The sequence below is a fragment of the Oncorhynchus mykiss genome, chromosome 26, assembly GCF_013265735.2.
Source record: "Oncorhynchus mykiss isolate Arlee chromosome 26, USDA_OmykA_1.1, whole genome shotgun sequence".
Taxonomy (NCBI): domain Eukaryota; kingdom Metazoa; phylum Chordata; class Actinopteri; order Salmoniformes; family Salmonidae; genus Oncorhynchus; species Oncorhynchus mykiss.
The window spans coordinates 28024060-28051509 of NC_048590.1; the positions used below are offsets into that span (position 1 = coordinate 28024060).

Below are 27450 nucleotides of genomic sequence, written 5' to 3' on the forward strand. Positions count from 1 at the left end.
ATCTCAATGCTGTGTGTTACAAGGAAGACATCCTCCCCCCTCATGTGGTACCCTTCCTGCAGGCTCATCCTGACGTGACCCTCCAGCATGACAATGCCACCAGCCATACTGCTCATTCTGTGTGTGATTTCCTGCAAGACAGGAATGTCAGTGTTCTGCCATGGCCAGCGAAGAACCCGCATCTCAGCCCTTTGAGCACGCCTGGGACCTGTTGGATCGGAGGGTGAGGGCTAGGGCCATTCCCCCCAGAAATGTCCGGGAACTTGCAGTTGCCTTGGTGGAAGAGTGGGGTAACATCTCACAGCAAGAACTGGCAAATCTGGTGCAGTCCATGAGGAGGAGATGCACTGCAATTCTTAATGCAGCTGGTGGCCACACCAGATACTGACTGTTACTTTTGATTTTGACCCCCCTTTGTTCAGGGACATGTTATTCCATTTATGTTAGTCACATGTCTGTGGAACTTGTTCAGTTTATGTCTCAGTTGTTTAATCTTGGCATGTTCATACAAATATTTAGAAATGTTAAGTTTGTTACGCTTTATCGGCGAGGAGGGCCCTCACCGCTCGATCATGTTGTCAACAAGGCAGCATAGTGCGTGTTCCAGAAACATTCAACATAACTTTTCCATGAAATATATGTTTGAATGTTCTAAGTCGTTTTCATTGGAAAGGCCGATAACGCGTTTTCAACAAATAAAACAATCACTTTTGCAGGTGAAATCAGTGAATCCTACTCATTACTCGACATACATAATTACGTCACTTTTGTTTTGAGCCGAATTTCGCCGTGGGCTTTGAACGGTGCTCACGCCCGGGAAGCAGTTCGATTCCAAATTTCACCCGGTGCCAAACACCCTAACCGGGCGCCTGGCCCAGATGATTTGAATCCCCTCATGTCCGCAAATCTGATGCGCCTAATAACCATAATAACCAATCATATTACCGTCCGCTACCAAGTATCCAGAATTGACCAATTAGAGAAGAGTTAGGGTGAATTTAGCATCGGGCTTGTGGCGCAATGGATAACGCGTCTGACTACGGATCAGAAGATTCTAGGTTCGACTCCTGGCAAGCTCGTGCATTTAGTCTATGTCTGAGTGAGATTTGGAAATGAGTGGTGTCTTTTCAATTTGTGCTGAGTGTCTTTGCCTACATGCGCCATTAACGTATACCCCATAAACCCATCAAAAAAAGAAACTTCCCTTTTTCAGGACCTTGTCTTTCAAAGATAATTCGTAAAAATACAAATAACTTCACAGATCTTCATTTTAATGGGATTAAACACTGTTTCCCATGCGTGTTCAATGAACCATAAACAATTAATGAACATGCATATGTGGAACATCATTAAGACACTAACAGCTTACAGATGGTAGGCAATTAAGAAGTTTTGAAAACTTAGGATACTAAAGAGGCCTTTCTACTGACTCTGAAAAACACAAAAAGAAAGATGCCCAGGGTCCCTGCTCATCTGCGTGGGCACAAACCCACCTTTGCTGGACCAGACAGGACTGTCAAAAAGTGCTCTTCATTGACGAGTTGCGGTTTTGTCTCACCAGGGGTGATGGTCGGATATGCGTTTATTGTCGAAGGAATGAGTGTTACACCGAGGCCTGTACTCTGAAGCGGGATGGAGGTGGGGGGTACGTCCTGGTCTGGGGCGGTGTGTCACAGCATCATCAGACTGAGCTTGTCATTGCAGGCAATCTCAATGCTGTGTGTTACAAGGAAGACATCCTCCCCCCTCATGTGGTACCCTTCCTGCAGGCTCATCCTGACGTGACCCTCCAGCATGACAATGCCACCAGCCATACTGCTCATTCTGTGTGTGATTTCCTGCAAGACAGGAATGTCAGTGTTCTGCCATGGCCAGCGAAGAACCCGCATCTCAGCCCTTTGAGCACGCCTGGGACCTGTTGGATCGGAGGGTGAGGGCTAGGGCCATTCCCCCCAGAAATGTCCGGGAACTTGCAGTTGCCTTGGTGGAAGAGTGGGGTAACATCTCACAGCAAGAACTGGCAAATCTGGTGCAGTCCATGAGGAGGAGATGCACTGCAATTCTTAATGCAGCTGGTGGCCACACCAGATACTGACTGTTACTTTTGATTTTGACCCCCCTTTGTTCAGGGACATGTTATTCCATTTATGTTAGTCACATGTCTGTGGAACTTGTTCAGTTTATGTCTCAGTTGTTTAATCTTGGCATGTTCATACAAATATTTAGAAATGTTAAGTTTGTTACGCTTTATCGGCGAGGAGGGCCCTCACCGCTCGATCATGTTGTCAACAAGGCAGCATAGTGCGTGTTCCAGAAACATTCAACATAACTTTTCCATGAAATATATGTTTGAATGTTCTAAGTCGTTTTCATTGGAAAGGCCGATAACGCGTTTTCAACAAATAAAACAATCACTTTTGCAGGTGAAATCAGTGAATCCTACTCATTACTCGACATACATAATTACGTCACTTTTGTTTTGAGCCGAATTTCGCCGTGGGCTTTGAACGGTGCTCACGCCCGGGAAGCAGTTCGATTCCAAATTTCACCCGGTGCCAAACACCCTAACCGGGCGCCTGGCCCAGATGATTTGAATCCCCTCATGTCCGCAAATCTGATGCGCCTAATAACCATAATAACCAATCATATTACCGTCCGCTACCAAGTATCCAGAATTGACCAATTAGAGAAGAGTTAGGGTGAATTTAGCATCGGGCTTGTGGCGCAATGGATAACGCGTCTGACTACGGATCAGAAGATTCTAGGTTCGACTCCTGGCAAGCTCGTGCATTTAGTCTATGTCTGAGTGAGATTTGGAAATGAGTGGTGTCTTTTCAATTTGTGCTGAGTGTCTTTGCCTACATGCGCCATTAACGTATACCCCATAAACCCATCAAAAAAAGAAACTTCCCTTTTTCAGGACCTTGTCTTTCAAAGATAATTCGTAAAAATACAAATAACTTCACAGATCTTCATTTTAATGGGATTAAACACTGTTTCCCATGCGTGTTCAATGAACCATAAACAATTAATGAACATGCATATGTGGAACATCATTAAGACACTAACAGCTTACAGATGGTAGGCAATTAAGAAGTTTTGAAAACTTAGGATACTAAAGAGGCCTTTCTACTGACTCTGAAAAACACAAAAAGAAAGATGCCCAGGGTCCCTGCTCATCTGCGTGGGCACAAACCCACCTTTGCTGGACCAGACAGGACTGTCAAAAAGTGCTCTTCATTGACGAGTTGCGGTTTTGTCTCACCAGGGGTGATGGTCGGATATGCGTTTATTGTCGAAGGAATGAGTGTTACACCGAGGCCTGTACTCTGAAGCGGGATGGAGGTGGGGGGTACGTCCTGGTCTGGGGCGGTGTGTCACAGCATCATCAGAGTGAGCTTGTCATTGCAGGCAATCTCAATGCTGTGTGTTACAAGGAAGACATCCTCCCCCCTCATGTGGTACCCTTCCTGCAGGCTCATCCTGACGTGACCCTCCAGCATGACAATGCCACCAGCCATACTGCTCATTCTGTGTGTGATTTCCTGCAAGACAGGAATGTCAGTGTTCTGCCATGGCCAGCGAAGAACCCGCATCTCAGCCCTTTGAGCACGCCTGGGACCTGTTGGATCGGAGGGTGAGGGCTAGGGCCATTCCCCCCAGAAATGTCCGGGAACTTGCAGTTGCCTTGGTGGAAGAGTGGGGTAACATCTCACAGCAAGAACTGGCAAATCTGGTGCAGTCCATGAGGAGGAGATGCACTGCAATTCTTAATGCAGCTGGTGGCCACACCAGATACTGACTGTTACTTTTGATTTTGACCCCCCTTTGTTCAGGGACATGTTATTCCATTTATGTTAGTCACATGTCTGTGGAACTTGTTCAGTTTATGTCTCAGTTGTTTAATCTTGGCATGTTCATACAAATATTTAGAAATGTTAAGTTTGTTACGCTTTATCGGCGAGGAGGGCCCTCACCGCTCGATCATGTTGTCAACAAGGCAGCATAGTGCGTGTTCTAGAAACATTCAACATAACTTTTCCATGAAATATATGTTTGAATGTTCTAAGTCGTTTTCATTGGAAAGGCCGATAACGCGTTTTCAACAAATAAAACAATCACTTTTGCAGGTGAAATCGGTGAATCCTACTCATTACTCGACATACATAATTACGTCACTTTTGTTTTGAGACGAATTTCGCCGTGGGCTTTGAACGGTGCTCACGCCCGGGAAGCAGTTCGATTCCAAATTTCACCCGGTGCCAAACACCCTAACCGGGCGCCTGGCCCAGATGATTTGAATCCCCTCATGTCCGCAAATCTGATGCGCCTAATAACCATAATAACCAATCATATTACCGTCCGCTACCAAGTATCCAGAATTGACCAATTAGAGAATTTTAGGGTGAATTTAGCATCGGGCTTGTGGCGCAATGGATAACGCGTCTGACTACGGATCAGAAGATTCTAGGTTCGACTCCTGGCAAGCTCGTGCATTTAGTCTATGTCTGAGTGAGATTTGGAAATGAGCGATGTCTTTTCAATTTGTGCTGAGTGTCTTTGCCTACATGCGCCATTAACGTATACCCCATAAACCCATCAAAAAAAGAAACTTCCCTTTTTCAGGACCTTGTCTTTCAAAGATAATTCGTAAAAATACAAATAACTTCACAGATCTTCATTTTAATGGGATTAAACACTGTTTCCCATGCGTGTTAAATGAACCATAAACAATTAATGAACATGCATATGTGGAACATCATTAAGACACTAACAGCTTACAGATGGTAGGCAATTAAGAAGTTTTGAAAACTTAGGATACTAAAGAGGCCTTTCTACTGACTCTGAAAAACACAAAAAGAAAGATGCCCAGGGTCCCTGCTCATCTGCGTGGGCACAAACCCACCTTTGCTGGACCAGACAGGACTGTCAAAAAGTGCTCTTCATTGACGAGTTGCGGTTTTGTCTCACCAGGGGTGATGGTCGGATATGCGTTTATTGTCGAAGGAATGAGTGTTACACCGAGGCCTGTACTCTGAAGCGGGATGGAGGTGGGGGGTACGTCCTGGTCTGGGGCGGTGTGTCACAGCATCATCAGACTGAGCTTGTCATTGCAGGCAATCTCAATGCTGTGTGTTACAAGGAAGACATCCTCCCCCCTCATGTGGTACCCTTCCTGCAGGCTCATCCTGACGTGACCCTCCAGCATGACAATGCCACCAGCCATACTGCTCATTCTGTGTGTGATTTCCTGCAAGACAGGAATGTCAGTGTTCTGCCATGGCCAGCGAAGAACCCGCATCTCAGCCCTTTGAGCACGCCTGGGACCTGTTGGATCGGAGGGTGAGGGCTAGGGCCATTCCCCCCAGAAATGTCCGGGAACTTGCAGTTGCCTTGGTGGAAGAGTGGGGTAACATCTCACAGCAAGAACTGGCAAATCTGGTGCAGTCCATGAGGAGGAGATGCACTGCAATTCTTAATGCAGCTGGTGGCCACACCAGATACTGATTGTTACTTTTGATTTTGACCCCCCTTTGTTCAGGGACATGTTATTCCATTTATGTTAGTCACATGTCTGTGGAACTTGTTCAGTTTATGTCTCAGTTGTTTAATCTTGGCATGTTCATACAAATATTTAGAAATGTTAAGTTTGTTACGCTTTATCGGCGAGGAGGGCCCTCACCGCTCGATCATGTTGTCAACAAGGCAGCATAGTGCGTGTTCCAGAAACATTCAACATAACTTTTCCATGAAATATATGTTTGAATGTTCTAAGTCGTTTTCATTGGAAAGGCCGATAACGCGTTTTCAACAAATAAAACAATCACTTTTGCAGGTGAAATCGGTGAATCCTACTCATTACTCGACATACATAATTACGTCACTTTTGTTTTGAGACGAATTTCGCCGTGGGCTTTGAACGGTGCTCACGCCCGGGAAGCAGTTCGATTCCAAATTTCACCCGGTGCCAAACACCCTAACCGGGCGCCTGGCCCAGATGATTTGAATCCCCTCATGTCCGCAAATCTGATGCGCCTAATAACCATAATAACCAATCATATTACCGTCCGCTACCAAGTATCCAGAATTGACCAATTAGAGAATTTTAGGGTGAGTTTAGCATTGGGCTTGTGGCGCAATGGATAATGCGTCTGACTACGGATCAGAAGATTCTAGGTTCGACTCCTGGCAAGCTCGTGCATTTAGTCTATGTCTGAGTGAGATTTGGAAATGAGCGGTGTCTTTTCAATTTGTGCTGAGTGTCTTTGCCTACATGCGCCATTAACGTATACCCCATAAACCCATCAAAAAAAGAAACTTCCCTTTTTCAGGACCTTGTCTTTCAAAGATAATTCGTAAAAATACAAATAACTTCACAGATCTTCATTTTAATGGGATTAAACACTGTTTCCCATGCGTGTTCAATGAACCATAAACAATTAATGAACATGCATATGTGGAACATCATTAAGACACTAACAGCTTACAGATGGTAGGCAATTAAGAAGTTTTGAAAACTTAGGATACTAAAGAGGCCTTTCTACTGACTCTGAAAAACACAAAAAGAAAGATGCCCAGGGTCCCTGCTCATCTGCGTGGGCACAAACCCACCTTTGCTGGACCAGACAGGACTGTCAAAAAGTGCTCTTCATTGACGAGTTGCGGTTTTGTCTCACCAGGGGTGATGGTCGGATATGTGTTTATTGTCGAAGGAATGAGTGTTACACCGAGGCCTGTACTCTGAAGCGGGATGGAGGTGGGGGGTACGTCCTGGTCTGGGGCGGTGTGTCACAGCATCATCAGACTGAGCTTGTCATTGCAGGCAATCTCAATGCTGTGTGTTACAAGGAAGACATCCTCCCCCCTCATGTGGTACCCTTCCTGCAGGCTCATCCTGACGTGACCCTCCAGCATGACAATGCCACCAGCCATACTGCTCATTCTGTGTGTGATTTCCTGCAAGACAGGAATGTCAGTGTTCTGCCATGGCCAGCGAAGAACCCGCATCTCAGCCCTTTGAGCACGCCTGGGACCTGTTGGATCGGAGGGTGAGGGCTAGGGCCATTCCCCCCAGAAATGTCCGGGAACTTGCAGTTGCCTTGGTGGAAGAGTGGGGTAACATCTCACAGCAAGAACTGGCAAATCTGGTGCAGTCCATGAGGAGGAGATGCACTGCAATTCTTAATGCAGCTGGTGGCCACACCAGATACTGACTGTTACTTTTGATTTTGACCCCCCTTTGTTCAGGGACATGTTATTCCATTTATGTTAGTCACATGTCTGTGGAACTTGTTCAGTTTATGTCTCAGTTGTTTAATCTTGGCATGTTCATACAAATATTTAGAAATGTTAAGTTTGTTACGCTTTATCGGCGAGGAGGGCCTTCACCGCTCGATCATGTTGTCAACAAGGCAGCATAGTGCGTGTTCCAGAAACATTCAACATAACTTTTCCATGAAATATATGTTTGAATGTTCTAAGTCGTTTTCATTGGAAAGGCCGATAACGCGTTTTCAACAAATAAAACAATCACTTTTGCAGGTGAAATCAGTGAATCCTACTCATTACTCGACATACATAATTACGTCACTTTTGTTTTGAGCCGAATTTCGCCGTGGGCTTTGAACGGTGCTCACGCCCGGGAAGCAGTTCGATTCCAAATTTCGCCCGGTGCCAAACACCCTAACCGGGCGCCTGGCCCAGATGATTTGAATCCCCTCTATTACCGTCCGCTACCAAGTATCCAGAATTGACCAATTAGAGAAGAGTTAGGATGAATTTAGCATCGGGCTTGTGGCGCAATGGATAACGCGTCTGACTACGGATCAGAAGATTCTAGGTTCGACTCCTGGCAAGCTCGTGCATTTAGTCTATGTCTGAGTGAGATTTGGAAATGAGCAGTGTCTTTTCAATTTGTGCTGAGTGTCTTTGCCTACATGCGCCATTAATGCATACCTCATAAACCCATCAAAAAAATAAACTTCCCTTTTTCAGGACCTTGTCATTCAAAGATAATTCGTAAAAATACAAATAACTTCACAGATCTTCATTTTAATGGGATTAAACACTGTTTCCCATGCGTGTTCAATGAACCATAAACAATTAATGAACATGCATATGTGGAACATCATTAAGACACTAACAGCTTACAGATGGTAGGCAATTAAGAAGTTTTGAAAACTTAGGATACTAAAGAGGCCTTTCTACTGACTCTGAAAAACACAAAAAGAAAGATGCCCAGGGTCCCTGCTCATCTGCGTGGGCACAAACCCACCTTTGCTGGACCAGACAGGACTGTCAAAAAGTGCTCTTCATTGACGAGTTGCGGTTTTGTCTCACCAGGGGTGATGGTCGGATATGCGTTTATTGTCGAAGGAATGAGTGTTACACCGAGGCCTGTACTCTGAAGCGGGATGGAGGTGGGGGGTACGTCCTGGTCTGGGGCGGTGTGTCACAGCATCATCAGACTGAGCTTGTCATTGCAGGCAATCTCAATGCTGTGTGTTACAAGGAAGACATCCTCCCCCCTCATGTGGTACCCTTCCTGCAGGCTCATCCTGACGTGACCCTCCAGCATGACAATGCCACCAGCCATACTGCTCATTCTGTGTGTGATTTCCTGCAAGACAGGAATGTCAGTGTTCTGCCATGGCCAGCGAAGAACCCGCATCTCAGCCCTTTGAGCACGCCTGGGACCTGTTGGATCGGAGGGTGAGGGCTAGGGCCATTCCCCCCAGAAATGTCCGGGAACTTGCAGTTGCCTTGGTGGAAGAGTGGGGTAACATCTCACAGCAAGAACTGGCAAATCTGGTGCAGTCCATGAGGAGGAGATGCACTGCAATTCTTAATGCAGCTGGTGGCCACACCAGATACTGACTGTTACTTTTGATTTTGACCCCCCTTTGTTCAGGGACATGTTATTCCATTTATGTTAGTCACATGTCTGTGGAACTTGTTCAGTTTATGTCTCAGTTGTTTAATCTTGGCATGTTCATACAAATATTTAGAAATGTTAAGTTTGTTACGCTTTATCGGCGAGGAGGGCCCTCACCGCTCGATCATGTTGTCAACAAGGCAGCATAGTGCGTGTTCCAGAAACATTCAACATAACTTTTCCATGAAATATATGTTTGAATGTTCTAAGTCGTTTTCATTGGAAAGGCCGATAACGCGTTTTCAACAAATAAAACAATCACTTTTGCAGGTGAAATCAGTGAATCCTACTCATTACTCGACATACATAATTACGTCACTTTTGTTTTGAGCCGAATTTCGCCGTGGGCTTTGAACGGTGCTCACGCCCGGGAAGCAGTTCGATTCCAAATTTCACCCGGTGCCAAACACCCTAACCGGGCGCCTGGCCCAGATGATTTGAATCCCCTCATGTCCGCAAATCTGATGCGCCTAATAACCATAATAACCAATCATATTACCGTCCGCTACCAAGTATCCAGAATTGACCAATTAGAGAAGAGTTAGGGTGAATTTAGCATCGGGCTTGTGGCGCAATGGATAACGCGTCTGACTACGGATCAGAAGATTCTAGGTTCGACTCCTGGCAAGCTCGTGCATTTAGTCTATGTCTGAGTGAGATTTGGAAATGAGTGGTGTCTTTTCAATTTGTGCTGAGTGTCTTTGCCTACATGCGCCATTAACGTATACCCCATAAACCCATCAAAAAAAGAAACTTCCCTTTTTCAGGACCTTGTCTTTCAAAGATAATTCGTAAAAATACAAATAACTTCACAGATCTTCATTTTAATGGGATTAAACACTGTTTCCCATGCGTGTTAAATGAACCATAAACAATTAATGAACATGCATATGTGGAACATCATTAAGACACTAACAGCTTACAGATGGTAGGCAATTAAGAAGTTTTGAAAACTTAGGATACTAAAGAGGCCTTTCTACTGACTCTGAAAAACACAAAAAGAAAGATGCCCAGGGTCCCTGCTCATCTGCGTGGGCACAAACCCACCTTTGCTGGACCAGACAGGACTGTCAAAAAGTGCTCTTCATTGACGAGTTGCGGTTTTGTCTCACCAGGGGTGATGGTCGGATATGCGTTTATTGTCGAAGGAATGAGTGTTACACCGAGGCCTGTACTCTGAAGCGGGATGGAGGTGGGGGGTACGTCCTGGTCTGGGGCGGTGTGTCACAGCATCATCAGACTGAGCTTGTCATTGCAGGCAATCTCAATGCTGTGTGTTACAAGGAAGACATCCTCCCCCCTCATGTGGTACCCTTCCTGCAGGCTCATCCTGACGTGACCCTCCAGCATGACAATGCCACCAGCCATACTGCTCATTCTGTGTGTGATTTCCTGCAAGACAGGAATGTCAGTGTTCTGCCATGGCCAGCGAAGAACCCGCATCTCAGCCCTTTGAGCACGCCTGGGACCTGTTGGATCGGAGGGTGAGGGCTAGGGCCATTCCCCCCAGAAATGTCCGGGAACTTGCAGTTGCCTTGGTGGAAGAGTGGGGTAACATCTCACAGCAAGAACTGGCAAATCTGGTGCAGTCCATGAGGAGGAGATGCACTGCAATTCTTAATGCAGCTGGTGGCCACACCAGATACTGACTGTTACTTTTGATTTTGACCCCCCTTTGTTCAGGGACATGTTATTCCATTTATGTTAGTCACATGTCTGTGGAACTTGTTCAGTTTATGTCTCAGTTGTTTAATCTTGGCATGTTCATACAAATATTTAGAAATGTTAAGTTTGTTACGCTTTATCGGCGAGGAGGGCCCTCACCGCTCGATCATGTTGTCAACAAGGCAGCATAGTGCGTGTTCCAGAAACATTCAACATAACTTTTCCATGAAATATATGTTTGAATGTTCTAAGTCGTTTTCATTGGAAAGGCCGATAACGCGTTTTCAACAAATAAAACAATCACTTTTGCAGGTGAAATCGGTGAATCCTACTCATTACTCGACATACATAATTACGTCACTTTTGTTTTGAGCCGAATTTCGCCGTGGGCTTTGAACGGTGCTCACGCCCGGGAAGCAGTTCGATTCCAAATTTCGCCCGGTGCCAAACACCCTAACCGGGCGCCTGGCCCAGATGATTTGAATCCCCTCTATTACCGTCCGCTACCAAGTATCCAGAATTGACCAATTAGAGAAGAGTTAGGATGAATTTAGCATCGGGCTTGTGGCGCAATGGATAACGCGTCTGACTACGGATCAGAAGATTCTAGGTTCGACTCCTGGCAAGCTCGTGCATTTAGTCTATGTCTGAGTGAGATTTGGAAATGAGCAGTGTCTTTTCAATTTGTGCTGAGTGTCTTTGCCTACATGCGCCATTAATGCATACCTCATAAACCCATCAAAAAAATAAACTTCCCTTTTTCAGGACCTTGTCATTCAAAGATAATTCGTAAAAATACAAATAACTTCACAGATCTTCATTTTAATGGGATTAAACACTGTTTCCCATGCGTGTTCAATGAACCATAAACAATTAATGAACATGCATATGTGGAACATCATTAAGACACTAACAGCTTACAGATGGTAGGCAATTAAGAAGTTTTGAAAACTTAGGATACTAAAGAGGCCTTTCTACTGACTCTGAAAAACACAAAAAGAAAGATGCCCAGGGTCCCTGCTCATCTGCGTGGGCACAAACCCACCTTTGCTGGACCAGACAGGACTGTCAAAAAGTGCTCTTCATTGACGAGTTGCGGTTTTGTCTCACCAGGGGTGATGGTCGGATATGCGTTTATTGTCGAAGGAATGAGTGTTACACCGAGGCCTGTACTCTGAAGCGGGATGGAGGTGGGGGGTACGTCCTGGTCTGGGGCGGTGTGTCACAGCATCATCAGACTGAGCTTGTCATTGCAGGCAATCTCAATGCTGTGTGTTACAAGGAAGACATCCTCCCCCCTCATGTGGTACCCTTCCTGCAGGCTCATCCTGACGTGACCCTCCAGCATGACAATGCCACCAGCCATACTGCTCATTCTGTGTGTGATTTCCTGCAAGACAGGAATGTCAGTGTTCTGCCATGGCCAGCGAAGAACCCGCATCTCAGCCCTTTGAGCACGCCTGGGACCTGTTGGATCGGAGGGTGAGGGCTAGGGCCATTCCCCCCAGAAATGTCCGGGAACTTGCAGTTGCCTTGGTGGAAGAGTGGGGTAACATCTCACAGCAAGAACTGGCAAATCTGGTGCAGTCCATGAGGAGGAGATGCACTGCAATTCTTAATGCAGCTGGTGGCCACACCAGATACTGACTGTTACTTTTGATTTTGACCCTCCTTTGTTCAGGGACATGTTATTCCATTTATGTTAGTCACATGTCTGTGGAACTTGTTCAGTTTATGTCTCAGTTGTTTAATCTTGGCATGTTCATACAAATATTTAGAAATGTTAAGTTTGTTACGCTTTATCGGCGAGGAGGGCCCTCACCGCTTGATCATGTTGTCAACAAGGCAGCATAGTGCGTGTTTCAGAAACATTCAACATAACTTTTCCATGAAATATATGTTTGAATGTTCTAAGTCGTTTTCATTGGAAAGGCCGATAACGCGTTTTCAACAAATAAAACAATCACTTTTGCAGGTGAAATCAGTGAATCCTACTCATTACTCGACATACATAATTACGTCACTTTTGTTTTGAGCCGAATTTCGCCGTGGGCTTTGAACGGTGCTCACGCCCGGGAAGCAGTTCGATTCCAAATTTCACCCGGTGCCAAACACCCTAACCGGGCGCCTGGCCCAGATGATTTGAATCCCCTCATGTCCGCAAATCTGATGCGCCTAATAACCATAATAACCAATCATATTACCGTCCGCTACCAAGTATCCAGAATTGACCAATTAGAGAAGAGTTAGGGTGAATTTGGCATCGGGCTTGTGGCGCAATGGATAACGCGTCTGACTACGGATCAGAAGATTCTAGGTTCGACTCCTGGCAAGCTTGTGCATTTAGTCTATGTCTGAGTGAGATTTGGAAATGAGCGGTGTCTTTTCAATTTGTGCTGAGTGTCTTTGCCTACATGCGCCATTAACGTATACCCCATAAACCCATCAAAAAAAGAAACTTCCCTTCTTCAGGACCTTGTCTTTCAAAGATAATTCGTAAAAATACAAATAACTTCACAGATCTTCATTTTAATGGGATTAAACACTGTTTCCCATGCGTGTTCAATGAACCATAAACAATTAATGAACATGCATATGTGGAACATCATTAAGACACTAATAGCTTACAGATGGTAGGCAATTAAGAAGTTTTGAAAACTTAGGATACTAAAGAGGCCTTTCTACTGACTCTGAAAAACACAAAAAGAAAGATGCCCAGGGTCCCTGCTCATCTGCGTGGGCACAAACCCACCTTTGCTGGACCAGACAGGACTGTCAAAAAGTGCTCTTCATTGACAAGTTGCGGTTTTGTCTCACCAGGGGTGATGGTCGGATATGCGTTTATTGTCGAAGGAATGAGTGTTACACCGAGGCCTGTACTCTGAAGCGGGATGGAGGTGGGGGGTACGTCCTGGTCTGGGGCGGTGTGTCACAGCATCATCAGACTGAGCTTGTCATTGCAGGCAATCTCAATGCTGTGTGTTACAAGGAAGACATCCTCCCCCCTCATGTGGTACCCTTCCTGCAGGCTCATCCTGACGTGACCCTCCAGCATGACAATGCCACCAGCCATACTGCTCATTCTGTGTGTGATTTCCTGCAAGACAGGAATGTCAGTGTTCTGCCATGGCCAGCGAAGAACCCGCATCTCAGCCCTTTGAGCACGTCTGGGACCTGTTGGATCGGAGGGTGAGGGCTAGGGCCATTCCCCCCAGAAATGTCCGGGAACTTGCAGTTGCCTTGGTGGAAGAGTGGGGTAACATCTCACAGCAAGAACTGGCAAATCTGGTGCAGTCCATGAGGAGGAGATGCACTGCAATTCTTAATGCAGCTGGTGGCCACACCAGATACTGACTGTTACTTTTGATTTTGACCCTCCTTTGTTCAGGGACATGTTATTCCATTTATGTTAGTCACATGTCTGTGGAACTTGTTCAGTTTATGTCTCAGTTGTTTAATCTTGGCATGTTCATACAAATATTTAGAAATGTTAAGTTTGTTACGCTTTATCGGCGAGGAGGGCCCTCACCGCTCGATCATGTTGTCAACAAGGCAGCATAGTGCGTGTTCCAGAAACATTCAACATAACTTTTCCATGAAATATATGTTTGAATGTTCTAAGTCGTTTTCATTGGAAAGGCCGATAACGCGTTTTCAACAAATAAAACAATCACTTTTGCAGGTGAAAACACTGAATCCTACTCATTACTCGACATACATAATTTCGTCACTTTTGTTTTGAGCCGACTTTCGCCGTGGGCTTTGAACGGTGCTCACGCCCGGGAAGCAGTTCGATTCCAAATTTCACCCGGTGCAAACACCCTAACCGGGCGCCTGGCCCAGATGATTTTAATCCCCTCATGTCCGCAAATCTGATGCGCCTAATAACCATAATAACCAATCATATTACCGTCCGCTACCAAGTATCCAGAATTGACCAATTAGAGAAGAGTTAGGGTGAATTTAGCATCGGGCTTGTGGCGCAATGGATAACGCGTCTGACTACGGATCAGAAGATTCTAGGTTCGACTCCTGGCAAGCTCGTGCATTTAGTCTATGTCTGAGTGAGATTTGGAAATGAGCGATGTCTTTTCAATTTGTGCTGAGTGTCTTTGCCTACATGCGCCATTAATGCATACCTCATAAACCCATCAAAAAAATAAACTTCCCTTTTTCAGGACCTTGTCATTCAAAGATAATTCGTAAAAATACAAATAACTTCACAGATCTTCATTTTAATGGGATTAAACACTGTTTCCCATGCGTGTTCAATGAACAATAAACAATTAATGAACATGCATATGTGGAACATCATTAAGACACTAACAGCTTACAGATGGTAGGCAATTAAGAAGTTTTGAAAACTTAGGATACTAAAGAGGCCTTTCTACTGACTCTGAAAAACACAAAAAGAAAGATGCCCAGGGTCCCTGCTCATCTGCGTGGGCACAAACCCACCTTTGCTGGACCAGACAGGACTGTCAAAAAGTGCTCTTCATTGACGAGTTGCGGTTTTGTCTCACCAGGGGTGATGGTCGGATATGCGTTTATTGTCGAAGGAATGAGTGTTACACCGAGGCCTGTACTCTGAAGCGGGATGGAGGTGGGGGGTACGTCCTGGTCTGGGGCGGTGTGTCACAGCATCATCAGACTGAGCTTGTCATTGCAGGCAATCTCAATGCTGTGTGTTACAAGGAAGACATCCTCCCCCCTCATGTGGTACCCTTCCTGCAGGCTCATCCTGACGTGACCCTCCAGCATGACAATGCCACCAGTCATACTGCTCATTCTGTGTGTGATTTCCTGCAAGACAGGAATGTCAGTGTTCTGCCATGGCCAGCGAAGAACCCGCATCTCAGCCCTTTGAGCACGCCTGGGACCTGTTGGATCGGAGGGTGAGGGCTAGGGCCATTCCCCCCAGAAATGTCCGGGAACTTGCAGTTGCCTTGGTGGAAGAGTGGGGTAACATCTCACAGCAAGAACTGGCAAATCTGGTGCAGTCCATGAGGAGGAGATGCACTGCAATTCTTAATGCAGCTGGTGGCCACACCAGATACTGACTGTTACTTTTGATTTTGACCCCCCTTTGTTCAGGGACATGTTATTCCATTTATGTTAGTCACATGTCTGTGGAACTTGTTCAGTTTATGTCTCAGTTGTTTAATCTTGGCATGTTCATACAAATATTTAGAAATGTTAAGTTTGTTACGCTTTATCGGCGAGGAGGGCCCTCACCGCTCGATCATGTTGTCAACAAGGCAGCATAGTGCGTGTTCCAGAAACATTCAACATAACTTTTCCATGAAATATATGTTTGAATGTTCTAAGTCGTTTTCATTGGAAAGGCCGATAACGCGTTTTCAACAAATAAAACAATCACTGTTGCAGGTGAAATCAGTGAATCCTACTCATTACTCGACATACATAATTACGTCACTTTTGTTTTGACCCGAATTTCGCCGTGGGCTTTGAACGGTGCTCACGCCCGGGAAGCAGTTCGATTCCAAATTTCACCCGGTGCCAAACACCCTAACCGGGCGCCTGGCCCAGATGATTTGAATCCCCTCTATTACCGTCCGCTACCAAGTATCCAGAATTGACCAATTAGAGAAGAGTTAGGGTGAATTTAGCATCGGGCTTGTGGCGCAATGGATAACGCGTCTGACTACGGATCAGAAGATTCTAGGTTCGACTCCTGGCAAGCTCGTGCATTTAGTCTATGTCTGAGTGAGATTTGGAAATGAGCGATGTCTTTTCAATTTGTGCTGAGTGTCTTTGCCTACATGCGCCATTAATGCATACCTCATAAACCCATCAAAAAAATAAACTTCCCTTTTTCAGGACCTTGTCATTCAAAGATAATTCGTAAAAATACAAATAACTTCACAGATCTTCATTTTAATGGGATTAAACACTGTTTCCCATGCGTGTTCAATGAACCATAAACAATTAATGAACATGCATATGTGGAACATCATTAAGACACTAACAGCTTACAGATGGTAGGCAATTAAGAAGTTTTGAAAACTTAGGATACTAAAGAGGCCTTTCTACTGACTCTGAAAAACACAAAAAGAAAGATGCCCAGGGTCCCTGCTCATCTGCGTGGGCACAAACCCACCTTTGCTGGACCAGACAGGACTGTCAAAAAGTGCTCTTCATTGACAAGTTGCGGTTTTGTCTCACCAGGGGTGATGGTCGGATATGCGTTTATTGTCGAAGGAATGAGTGTTACACCGAGGCCTGTACTCTGAAGCGGGATGGAGGTGGGGGGTACGTCCTGGTCTGGGGCGGTGTGTCACAGCATCATCAGACTGAGCTTGTCATTGCAGGCAATCTCAATGCTGTGTGTTACAAGGAAGACATCCTCCCCCCTCATGTGGTACCCTTCCTGCAGGCTCATCCTGACGTGACCCTCCAGCATGACAATGCCACCAGCCATACTGCTCATTCTGTGTGTGATTTCCTGCAAGACAGGAATGTCAGTGTTCTGCCATGGCCAGCGAAGAACCCGCATCTCAATCCCTTTGAGCACGTCTGGGACCTGTTGGATCGGAGGGTGAGGGCTAGGGCCATTCCCCCCAGAAATGTCCGGGAACTTGCAGTTGCCTTGGTGGAAGAGTGGGGTAACATCTCACAGCAAGAACTGGCAAATCTGGTGCAGTCCATGAGGAGGAGATGCACTGCAATTCTTAATGCAGCTGGTGGCCACACCAGATACTGACTGTTACTTTTGATTTTGACCCCCTTTTGTTCAGGGACATGTTATTCCATTTATGTCAGTCACATGTCTGTGGAACTTGTTCAGTTTATGTCTCAGTTGTTTAATCTTGGCATGTTCATACAAATATTTAGAAATGTTAAGTTTGTTACGCTTTATCGGCGAGGAGGGCCCTCACCGCTCGATCATGTTGTCAACAAGGCAGCATAGTGCGTGTTCCAGAAACATTCAACATAACTTTTCCATTAAATATCTGTTTGAATGTTCTAAGTCGTTTTCATTGGAAAGGCCGATAACGCGTTTTCAACAAATAAAACAATCACTTTTGCAGGTGAAATCAGTGAATCCTACTCATTACTCGGCATACATAATTACGTCACTTTTGTTTTGACCCGAATTTCGCCGTGGGCTTTGAACGGTGCTCACGCCCGGGAAGCAGTTCGATTCCAAATTTCACCCGGTGCCAAACACCCTAACCGGGCGCCTGGCCCAGATGATTTGAATCCCCTCTATTACCGTCCGCTACCAAGTATCCAGAATTGACCAATTAGAGAAGAGTTAGGGTGAATTTAGCATCGGGCTTGTGGCGCAATGGATAACGCGTCTGACTACGGATCAGAAGATTCTAGGTTCGACTCCTGGCAAGCTTGTGCATTTAGTCTATGTCTGAGTGAGATTTGGAAATGAGCGATGTCTTTTCAATTTGTGCTGAGTGTCTTTGCCTACATGCGCCATTAATGCATACCTCATAAACCCATCAAAAAAATAAACTTCCCTTTTTCAGGACCTTGTCATTCAAAGATAATTCGTAAAAATACAAATAACTTCACAGATCTTCATTTTAATGGGATTAAACACTGTTTCCCATGCGTGTTCAATGAACCATAAACAACTAATGAACATACATATGTGGAACATCATTAAGACACTAACAGCTTACAGATGGTAGGCAATTAAGAAGTTTTGAAAACTTAGGATACTAAAGAGGCCTTTCTACTGACTCTGAAAAACACAAAAAGAAAGATGCCCAGGGTCCCTGCTCATCTGCGTGGGCACAAACCCACCTTTGCTGGACCAGACAGGACTGTCAAAAAGTGCTCTTCATTGACAAGTTGCGGTTTTGTCTCACCAGGGGTGATGGTCGGATATGCGTTTATTGTCGAAGGAATGAGTGTTACACCGAGGCCTGTACTCTGAAGCGGGATGGAGGTGGGGGGTACGTCCTGGTCTGGGGCGGTGTGTCACAGCATCATCAGACTGAGCTTGTCATTGCAGGCAATCTCAATGCTGTGTGTTACAAGGAAGACATCCTCCCCCCTCATGTGGTACCCTTCCTGCAGGCTCATCCTGACGTGACCCTCCAGCATGACAATGCCACCAGCCATACTGCTCATTCTGTGTGTGATTTCCTGCAAGACAGGAATGTCAGTGTTCTGCCATGGCCAGCGAAGAACCCGCATCTCAGCCCTTTGAGCACGTCTGGGACCTGTTGGATCGGAGGGTGAGGGCTAGGGCCATTCCCCCCAGAAATGTCCGGGAACTTGCAGTTGCCTTGGTGGAAGAGTGGGGTAACATCTCACAGCAAGAACTGGCAAATCTGGTGCAGTCCATGAGGAGGAGATGCACTGCAATTCTTAATGCAGCTGGTGGCCACACCAGATACTGACTGTTACTTTTGATTTTGACCCCCTTTTGTTCAGGGACATGTTATTCCATTTATGTTAGTCACATGTCTGTGGAACTTGTTCAGTTTATGTCTCAGTTGTTTAATCTTGGCATGTTCATACAAATATTTAGAAATGTTAAGTTTGTTACGCTTTATCGGCGAGGAGGGCCCTCACCGCTCGATCATGTTGTCAACAAGGCAGCATAGTGCGTGTTCCAGAAACATTCAACATAACTTTTCCATGAAATATATGTTTGAATGTTCTAAGTCGTTTTCATTGGAAAGGCCGATAACGCGTTTTCAACAAATAAAACAATCACTTTTGCAGGTGAAATCAGTGAATCCTACTCATTACTCGACATACATAATTACGTCACTTTTGTTTTGACCCGAATTTCGCCGTGGGCTTTGAACGGTGCTCACGCCCGGGAAGCAGTTCGATTCCAAATTTCACCCGGTGCCAAACACCCTAACCGGGCGCCTGGCCCAGATGATTTGAATCCCCTCAATGTCCGCAAATCTGATGCGCCTAATAACCATAATAACCAATCATATTACCTACCGTCCGCTACCAAGTATCCAGAATTGAACAATTAGAGAAGAGTTAGGGTGAATTTAGCATCGGGCTAGTGGCGCAATGGATATCGCGTCTGACTACGAATCAGAAGATTCTAGGTTCGACTCCTGGCAAGCTCGTGCATTTAGGCTATGTCTGAGTGAGATTTGGAAATGAGTGGTGTCTTTTCAATTTGTGCTGAGTGTCTTTGCCTACATGCGCCATTAACGTATACCCCATAAACCCATCAAAAAAAGAAACTTCCCTTTTTCAGGACCTTGTCTTTCAAAGATAATTCGTAAAAATACAAATAACTTCACAGATCTTCATTTTAATGGGATTAAACACTGTTTCCCATGCGTGTTCAATGAACCATAAACAATTAATGAACATGCATATGTGGAACATCATTAAGACACTAACAGCTTACAGATGGTAGGCAATTAAGAAGTTTTGAAAACTTAGGATACTAAAGAGGCCTTTCTACTGACTCTGAAAAACACAAAAAGAAAGATGCCCAGGGTCCCTGCTCATCTGCGTGGGCACAAACCCACCTTTGCTGGACCAGACAGGACTGTCAAAAAGTGCTCTTCATTGACGAGTTGCGGTTTTGTCTCACCAGGGGTGATGGTCGGATATGCGTTTATTGTCGAAGGAATGAGTGTTACACCGAGGCCTGTACTCTGAAGCGGGATGGAGGTGGGGGGTACGTCCTGGTCTGGGGCGGTGTGTCACAGCATCATCAGACTGAGCTTGTCATTGCAGGCAATCTCAATGCTGTGTGTTACAAGGAAGACATCCTCCCCCCTCATGTGGTACCCTTCCTGCAGGCTCATCCTGACGTGACCCTCCAGCATGACAATGCCACCAGCCATACTGCTCATTCTGTGTGTGATTTCCTGCAAGACAGGAATGTCAGTGTTCTGCCATGGCCAGCGAAGAACCCGCATCTCAGCCCTTTGAGCACGCCTGGGACCTGTTGGATCGGAGGGTGAGGGCTAGGGCCATTCCCCCCAGAAATGTCCGGGAACTTGCAGTTGCCTTGGTGGAAGAGTGGGGTAACATCTCACAGCAAGAACTGGCAAATCTGGTGCAGTCCATGAGGAGGAGATGCACTGCAATTCTTAATGCAGCTGGTGGCCACACCAGATACTGACTGTTACTTTTGATTTTGACCCTCCTTTGTTCAGGGACATGTTATTCCATTTATGTTAGTCACATGTCTGTGGAACTTGTTCAGTTTATGTCTCAGTTGTTTAATCTTGGCATGTTCATACAAATATTTAGAAATGTTAAGTTTGTTACGCTTTATCGGCGAGGAGGGCCCTCACCGCTCGATCATGTTGTCAACAAGGCAGCATAGTGCGTGTTCCAGAAACATTCAACATAACTTTTCCATGAAATATATGTTTGAATGTTCTAAGTCGTTTTCATTGGAAAGGCCGATAACGCGTTTTCAACAAATAAAACAATCACTTTTGCAGGTGAAATCAGTGAATCCTACTCATTACTCGACATACATAATTACGTCACTTTTGTTTTGAGCCGAATTTCGCCGTGGGCTTTGAACGGTGCTCACGCCCGGGAAGCAGTTCGATTCCAAATTTCACCCGGTGCCAAACACCCTAACCGGGCGCCTGGCCCAGATGATTTGAATCCCCTCAATGTCCGCAAATCTGATGCGCCTAATAACCATAATAACCAATCATATTACCTACCGTCCGCTACCAAGTATCCAGAATTGAACAATTAGAGAAGAGTTAGGGTGAATTTAGCATCGGGCTAGTGGCGCAATGGATATCGCGTCTGACTACGAATCAGAAGATTCTAGGTTCGACTCCTGGCAAGCTCGTGCATTTAGGCTATGTCTGAGTGAGATTTGGAAATGAGTGGTGTCTTTTCAATTTGTGCTGAGTGTCTTTGCCTACATGCGCCATTAACGTATACCCCATAAACCCATCAAAAAAAGAAACTTCCCTTTTTCAGGACCTTGTCATTCAAAGATAATTCGTAAAAATACAAATAACTTCACAGATCTTCATTTTAATGGGATTAAACACTGTTTCCCATGCGTGTTCAATGAACCATAAACAATTAATGAACATGCATATGTGGAACATCATTAAGACACTAACAGCTTACAGATGGTAGGCAATTAAGAAGTTTTGAAAACTTAGGATACTAAAGAGGCCTTTCTACTGACTCTGAAAAACACAAAAAGAAAGATGCCCAGGGTCCCTGCTCATCTGCGTGGGCACAAACCCACCTTTGCTGGACCAGACAGGACTGTCAAAAAGTGCTCTTCATTGACGAGTTGCGGTTTTGTCTCACCAGGGGTGATGGTCGGATATGCGTTTATTGTCGAAGGAATGAGTGTTACACCGAGGCCTGTACTCTGAAGCGGGATGGAGGTGGGGGGTACGTCCTGGTCTGGGGCGGTGTGTCACAGCATCATCAGACTGAGCTTGTCATTGCAGGCAATCTCAATGCTGTGTGTTACAAGGAAGACATCCTCCCCCCTCATGTGGTACCCTTCCTGCAGGCTCATCCTGACGTGACCCTCCAGCATGACAATGCCACCAGCCATACTGCTCATTCTGTGTGTGATTTCCTGCAAGACAGGAATGTCAGTGTTCTGCCATGGCCAGCGAAGAACCCGCATCTCAGCCCTTTGAGCACGCCTGGGACCTGTTGGATCGGAGGGTGAGGGCTAGGGCCATTCCCCCCAGAAATGTCCGGGAACTTGCAGTTGCCTTGGTGGAAGAGTGGGGTAACATCTCACAGCAAGAACTGGCAAATCTGGTGCAGTCCATGAGGAGGAGATGCACTGCAATTCTTAATGCAGCTGGTGGCCACACCAGATACTGACTGTTACTTTTGATTTTGACCCTCCTTTGTTCAGGGACATGTTATTCCATTTATGTTAGTCACATGTCTGTGGAACTTGTTCAGTTTATGTCTCAGTTGTTTAATCTTGGCATGTTCATACAAATATTTAGAAATGTTAAGTTTGTTACGCTTTATCGGCGAGGAGGGCCCTCACCGCTCGATCATGTTGTCAACAAGGCAGCATAGTGCGTGTTCCAGAAACATTCAACATAACTTTTCCATGAAATATATGTTTGAATGTTCTAAGTCGTTTTCATTGGAAAGGCCGATAACGCGTTTTCAACAAATAAAACAATCACTTTTGCAGGTGAAATCAGTGAATCCTACTCATTACTCGACATACATAATTACGTCACTTTTGTTTTGAGCCGAATTTCGCCGTGGGCTTTGAACGGTGCTCACGCCCGGGAAGCAGTTCGATTCCAAATTTCACCCGGTGCCAAACACCCTAACCGGGCGCCTGGCCCAGATGATTTGAATCCCCTCTATTACCGTCCGCTACCAAGTATCCAGAATTGACCAATTAGAGAAGAGTTAGGGTGAATTTAGCATCGGGCTTGTGGCGCAATGGATAAAGCGTCTGACTACGGATCAGAAGATTCTAGGTTCGACTCCTGGCAAGCTCGTGCATTTAGTCTATGTCTGAGTGAGATTTGGAAATGAGCGATGTCTTTTCAATTTGTGCTGAGTGTCGTTGCCTACATGCGCCATTAATGCATACCTCATAAACGCATCAAAAAAATAAACTTCCCTTTTTCAGGACCTTGTCATTCAAAGATAATTCGTAAAAGTACAAATAACTTCACAGATCTTCATTTTAATGGGATTAAACACTGTTTCCCATGCGTGTTCAATGAACAATAAACAATTAATGAACATGCATATGTGGAACATCATTAAGACACTAACAGCTTACAGATGGTAGGCAATTAAGAAGTTTTGAAAACTTAGGATACTAAAGAGGCCTTTCTACTGACTCTGAAAAACACAAAAAGAAAGATGCCCAGGGTCCCTGCTCATCTGCGTGGGCACAAACCCACCTTTGCTGGACCAGACAGGACTGTCAAAAAGTGCTCTTCATTGACGAGTTGCGGTTTTGTCTCACCAGGGGTGATGGTCGGATATGCGTTTATTGTCGAAGGAATGAGTGTTACACCGAGGCCTGTACTCTGAAGCGGGATGGAGGTGGGGGGTACGTCCTGGTCTGGGGCGGTGTGTCACAGCATCATCAGACTGAGCTTGTCATTGCAGGCAATCTCAATGCTGTGTGTTACAAGGAAGACATCCTCCCCCCTCATGTGGTACCCTTCCTGCAGGCTCATCCTGACGTGACCCTCCAGCATGACAATGCCACCAGCCATACTGCTCATTCTGTGTGTGATTTCCTGCAAGACAGGAATGTCAGTGTTCTGCCATGGCCAGCGAAGAACCTGCATCTCAGCCCTTTGAGCACGTCTGGGACCTGTTGGATCGGAGGGTGAGGGCTAGGGCCATTCCCCCCAGAAATGTCCGGGAACTTGCAGTTGCCTTGGTGGAAGAGTGGGGTAACATCTCACAGCAAGAACTGGCAAATCTGGTGCAGTCCATGAGGAGGAGATGCACTGCAATTCTTAATGCAGCTGGTGGCCACACCAGATACTGACTGTTACTTTTGATTTTGACCCTCCTTTGTTCAGGGACATGTTATTCCATTTATGTTAGTCACATGTCTGTGGAACTTGTTCAGTTTATGTCTCAGTTGTTTAATCTTGACATGTTCATACAAATATTTAGAAATGTTAAGTTTGTTACGCTTTATCGGCGAGGAGGGCCCTCACAGCTCGATCATGTTGTCAACAAGGCAGCATAGTGCGTGTTCCAGAAACATTCAACATAACTTTTCCATGAAATATATGTTTGAATGTTCTAAGTCGTTTTCATTGGAAAGGCCGATAACGCGTTTTCAACAAATAAAACAATCACTTTTGCAGGTGAAATCAGTGAATCCTACTCATTACTCGACATACATAATTACGTCACTTTTGTTTTGAGCCGAATTTCGCCGTGGGCTTTGAACGGTGCTCACGCCCGGGAAGCAGTTCGATTCCAAATTTCACCCGGTGCCAAACACCCTAACCGGGCGCCTGGCCCAGATGATTTGAATCCCCTCATGTCCGCAAATCTGATGCGCCTAATAACCATAATAACCAATCATATTACCGTCCGCTACCAAGTATCCAGAATTGACCAATTAGAGAATTTGGCATCGGGCTTGTGGCGCAATGGATAACGCGTCTGACTACGGATCAGAAGATTCTAGGTTCGACTCCTGGCAAGCTCGTGCATTTAGTCTGAGTGAGATTTGGAAATGAGAGGTGTCTTTTCAATTTGTGCTGAGTGTCTTTGCGCCATTAACCCCATAAACCCATCAAAAAAAGAAACTTCCCTTTTTCAGGACCTTGTCTTTCAAAGATAATTCGTAAAAATACAAATAACTTCACAGATCTTCATTTTATTGGGATTAAACACTGTTTCCCATGCGTGTTCAATGTTCCAGAAACATTCAACATAACTTTTCCATGAAATATATGTTTGAATGTTCTAAGTCGTTTTCATTGGAAAGGCCGATAAAGCGTTTTCAACAAATAAAACAATCACTTTTGCAGGTGAAAACACTGAATCCTACTCATTACTCGACATACATAATTTCGTCACTTTTGTTTTGAGCCGACTTTCGCCGTGGGCTTTGAACGGTGCTCACGCCCGGGAAGCAGTTCGATTCCAAATTTCACCCGGTGCCAAACACCCTAACCGGGCGCCTGGCCCAGATGATTTGAATCCCCTCATGTCCGCAAATCTGATGCGCCTAATAACCATAATAACCAATCATATTACCGTCCGCTACCAAGTATCCAGAATTGACCAATTAGAGAACAGTTAGGGTGAATTTAGCATCGGGCTTGTGGCGCAATGGATAACGCGTCTGACTAGGTTCGACTCCTGGCAAGCTCGTGCATTTAGTCTATGTCTGAGTGAGATTTGGAAATGAGCGGTGTCTTTTCAATTTGTGCTGAGTGTCTTTGCCTACATGCGCCATTAACCCCATAAACCCATCAAAAAAAGAAACTTCCCTTTTTCAGGACCTTGTCTTTCAAAGATAATTCGTAAAAATACAAATAACTTCACAGATCTTCATTTTAATGGGATTAAACACTGTTTCCCATGCGTGTTCAATGAACCATAAACAATTAATGAACATGCATATGTGGAACATCATTAAGACACTAACAGCTTACAGATGGTAGGCAATTAAGAAGTTTTGAAAACTTAGGATACTAAAGAGGCCTTTCTACTGACTCTGAAAAACACAAAAAGAAAGATGCCCAGGGTCCCTGCTCATCTGCGTGGGCACAAACCCACCTTTGCTGGACCAGACAGGACTGTCAAAAAGTGCTCTTCATTGACAAGTTGCGGTTTTGTCTCACCAGGGGTGATGGTCGGATATGCGTTTATTGTCGAAGGAATGAGTGTTACACCGAGGCCTGTACTCTGAAGCGGGATGGAGGTGGGGGGTACGTCCTGGTCTGGGGCGGTGTGTCACAGCATCATCAGACTGAGCTTGTCATTGCAGGCAATCTCAATGCTGTGTGTTACAAGGAAGACATCCTCCCCCCTCATGTGGTACCCTTCCTGCAGGCTCATCCTGACGTGACCCTCCAGCATGACAATGCCACCAGCCATACTGCTCATTCTGTGTGTGATTTCCTGCAAGACAGGAATGTCAGTGTTCTGCCATGGCCAGCGAAGAACCCGCATCTCAATCCCTTTGAGCACGTCTGGGACCTGTTGGATCGGAGGGTGAGGGCTAGGGCCATTCCCCCCAGAAATGTCCGGGAACTTGCAGTTGCCTTGGTGGAAGAGTGGGGTAACATCTCACAGCAAGAACTGGCAAATCTGGTGCAGTCCATGAGGAGGAGATGCACTGCAATTCTTAATGCAGCTGGTGGCCACACCAGATACTGACTGTTACTTTTGATTTTGACCCCCTTTTGTTCAGGGACATGTTATTCCATTTATGTTAGTCACATGTCTGTGGAACTTGTTCAGTTTATGTCTCAGTTGTTTAATCTTGGCATGTTCATACAAATATTTAGAAATGTTAAGTTTGTTACGCTTTATCGGCGAGGAGGGCCCTCACCGCTCGATCATGTTGTCAACAAGGCAGCATAGTGCGTGTTCCAGAAACATTCAACATAACTTTTCCATTAAATATCTGTTTGAATGTTCTAAGTCGTTTTCATTGGAAAGGCCGATAACGCGTTTTCAACAAATAAAACAATCACTTTTGCAGGTGAAATCAGTGAATCCTACTCATTACTCGGCATACATAATTACGTCACTTTTGTTTTGACCCGAATTTCGCCGTGGGCTTTGAACGGTGCTCACGCCCGGGAAGCAGTTCGATTCCAAATTTCACCCGGTGCCAAACACCCTAACCGGGCGCCTGGCCCAGATGATTTGAATCCCCTCTATTACCGTCCGCTACCAAGTATCCAGAATTGACCAATTAGAGAAGAGTTAGGGTGAATTTAGCATCGGGCTTGTGGCGCAATGGATAACGCGTCTGACTACGGATCAGAAGATTCTAGGTTCGACTCCTGGCAAGCTCGTGCATTTAGTCTATGTCTGAGTGAGATTTGGAAATGAGCGATGTCTTTTCAATTTGTGCTGAGTGTCTTTGCCTACATGCGCCATTAATGCATACCTCATAAACCCATCAAAAAAAGAAACTTCCCTTTTTCAGGACCTTGTCATTCAAAGATAATTCGTAAAAGTACAAATAACTTCACAGATCTTCATTTTAATGGGATTAAACACTGTTTCCCATGCGTGTTCAATGAACCATAAACAATTAATGAACATGCATATGTGGAACATCATTAAGACACTAACAGCTTACAGATGGTAGGCAATTAAGAAGTTTTGAAAACTTAGGATACTAAAGAGGCCTTTCTACTGACTCTGAAAAACACAAAAAG

At 45.3% G+C, this 27450-nt stretch overlaps 13 non-coding genes across 13 annotated transcripts; all 13 read left to right on the forward strand.

Moving 5' to 3' along the window:
* Window positions 1-1006: 1006 nt before the first annotated feature.
* On the forward strand, window positions 1007-1079 carry trnar-acg. The gene has a single exon. It is a non-coding gene; the product is annotated as a tRNA-Arg (tRNA).
* A 1634-nt stretch (window positions 1080-2713) lies between these two features.
* Window positions 2714-2786, forward strand: trnar-acg. Its single transcript has one exon. It is a non-coding gene; the product is annotated as a tRNA-Arg (tRNA).
* Window positions 2787-4419: 1633 nt separating this feature from the next.
* Window positions 4420-4492, forward strand: trnar-acg. Its single transcript has one exon. It is a non-coding gene; the product is annotated as a tRNA-Arg (tRNA).
* Window positions 4493-6125: 1633 nt separating this feature from the next.
* trnar-acg lies at window positions 6126-6198 on the forward strand. The gene has a single exon. It is a non-coding gene; the product is annotated as a tRNA-Arg (tRNA).
* Window positions 6199-7788: 1590 nt separating this feature from the next.
* On the forward strand, window positions 7789-7861 carry trnar-acg. Its single transcript has one exon. It is a non-coding gene; the product is annotated as a tRNA-Arg (tRNA).
* Window positions 7862-9495: 1634 nt separating this feature from the next.
* On the forward strand, window positions 9496-9568 carry trnar-acg. The gene has a single exon. It is a non-coding gene; the product is annotated as a tRNA-Arg (tRNA).
* A 1590-nt stretch (window positions 9569-11158) lies between these two features.
* Window positions 11159-11231, forward strand: trnar-acg. The gene has a single exon. It is a non-coding gene; the product is annotated as a tRNA-Arg (tRNA).
* Window positions 11232-12865: 1634 nt separating this feature from the next.
* trnar-acg lies at window positions 12866-12938 on the forward strand. Its single transcript has one exon. It is a non-coding gene; the product is annotated as a tRNA-Arg (tRNA).
* A 1633-nt stretch (window positions 12939-14571) lies between these two features.
* Window positions 14572-14644, forward strand: trnar-acg. The gene has a single exon. It is a non-coding gene; the product is annotated as a tRNA-Arg (tRNA).
* A 1590-nt stretch (window positions 14645-16234) lies between these two features.
* trnar-acg lies at window positions 16235-16307 on the forward strand. The gene has a single exon. It is a non-coding gene; the product is annotated as a tRNA-Arg (tRNA).
* A 1591-nt stretch (window positions 16308-17898) lies between these two features.
* trnar-acg lies at window positions 17899-17971 on the forward strand. Its single transcript has one exon. It is a non-coding gene; the product is annotated as a tRNA-Arg (tRNA).
* A 6708-nt stretch (window positions 17972-24679) lies between these two features.
* trnar-acg lies at window positions 24680-24752 on the forward strand. Its single transcript has one exon. It is a non-coding gene; the product is annotated as a tRNA-Arg (tRNA).
* A 2256-nt stretch (window positions 24753-27008) lies between these two features.
* trnar-acg lies at window positions 27009-27081 on the forward strand. Its single transcript has one exon. It is a non-coding gene; the product is annotated as a tRNA-Arg (tRNA).
* Window positions 27082-27450: the final 369 nt, after the last annotated feature.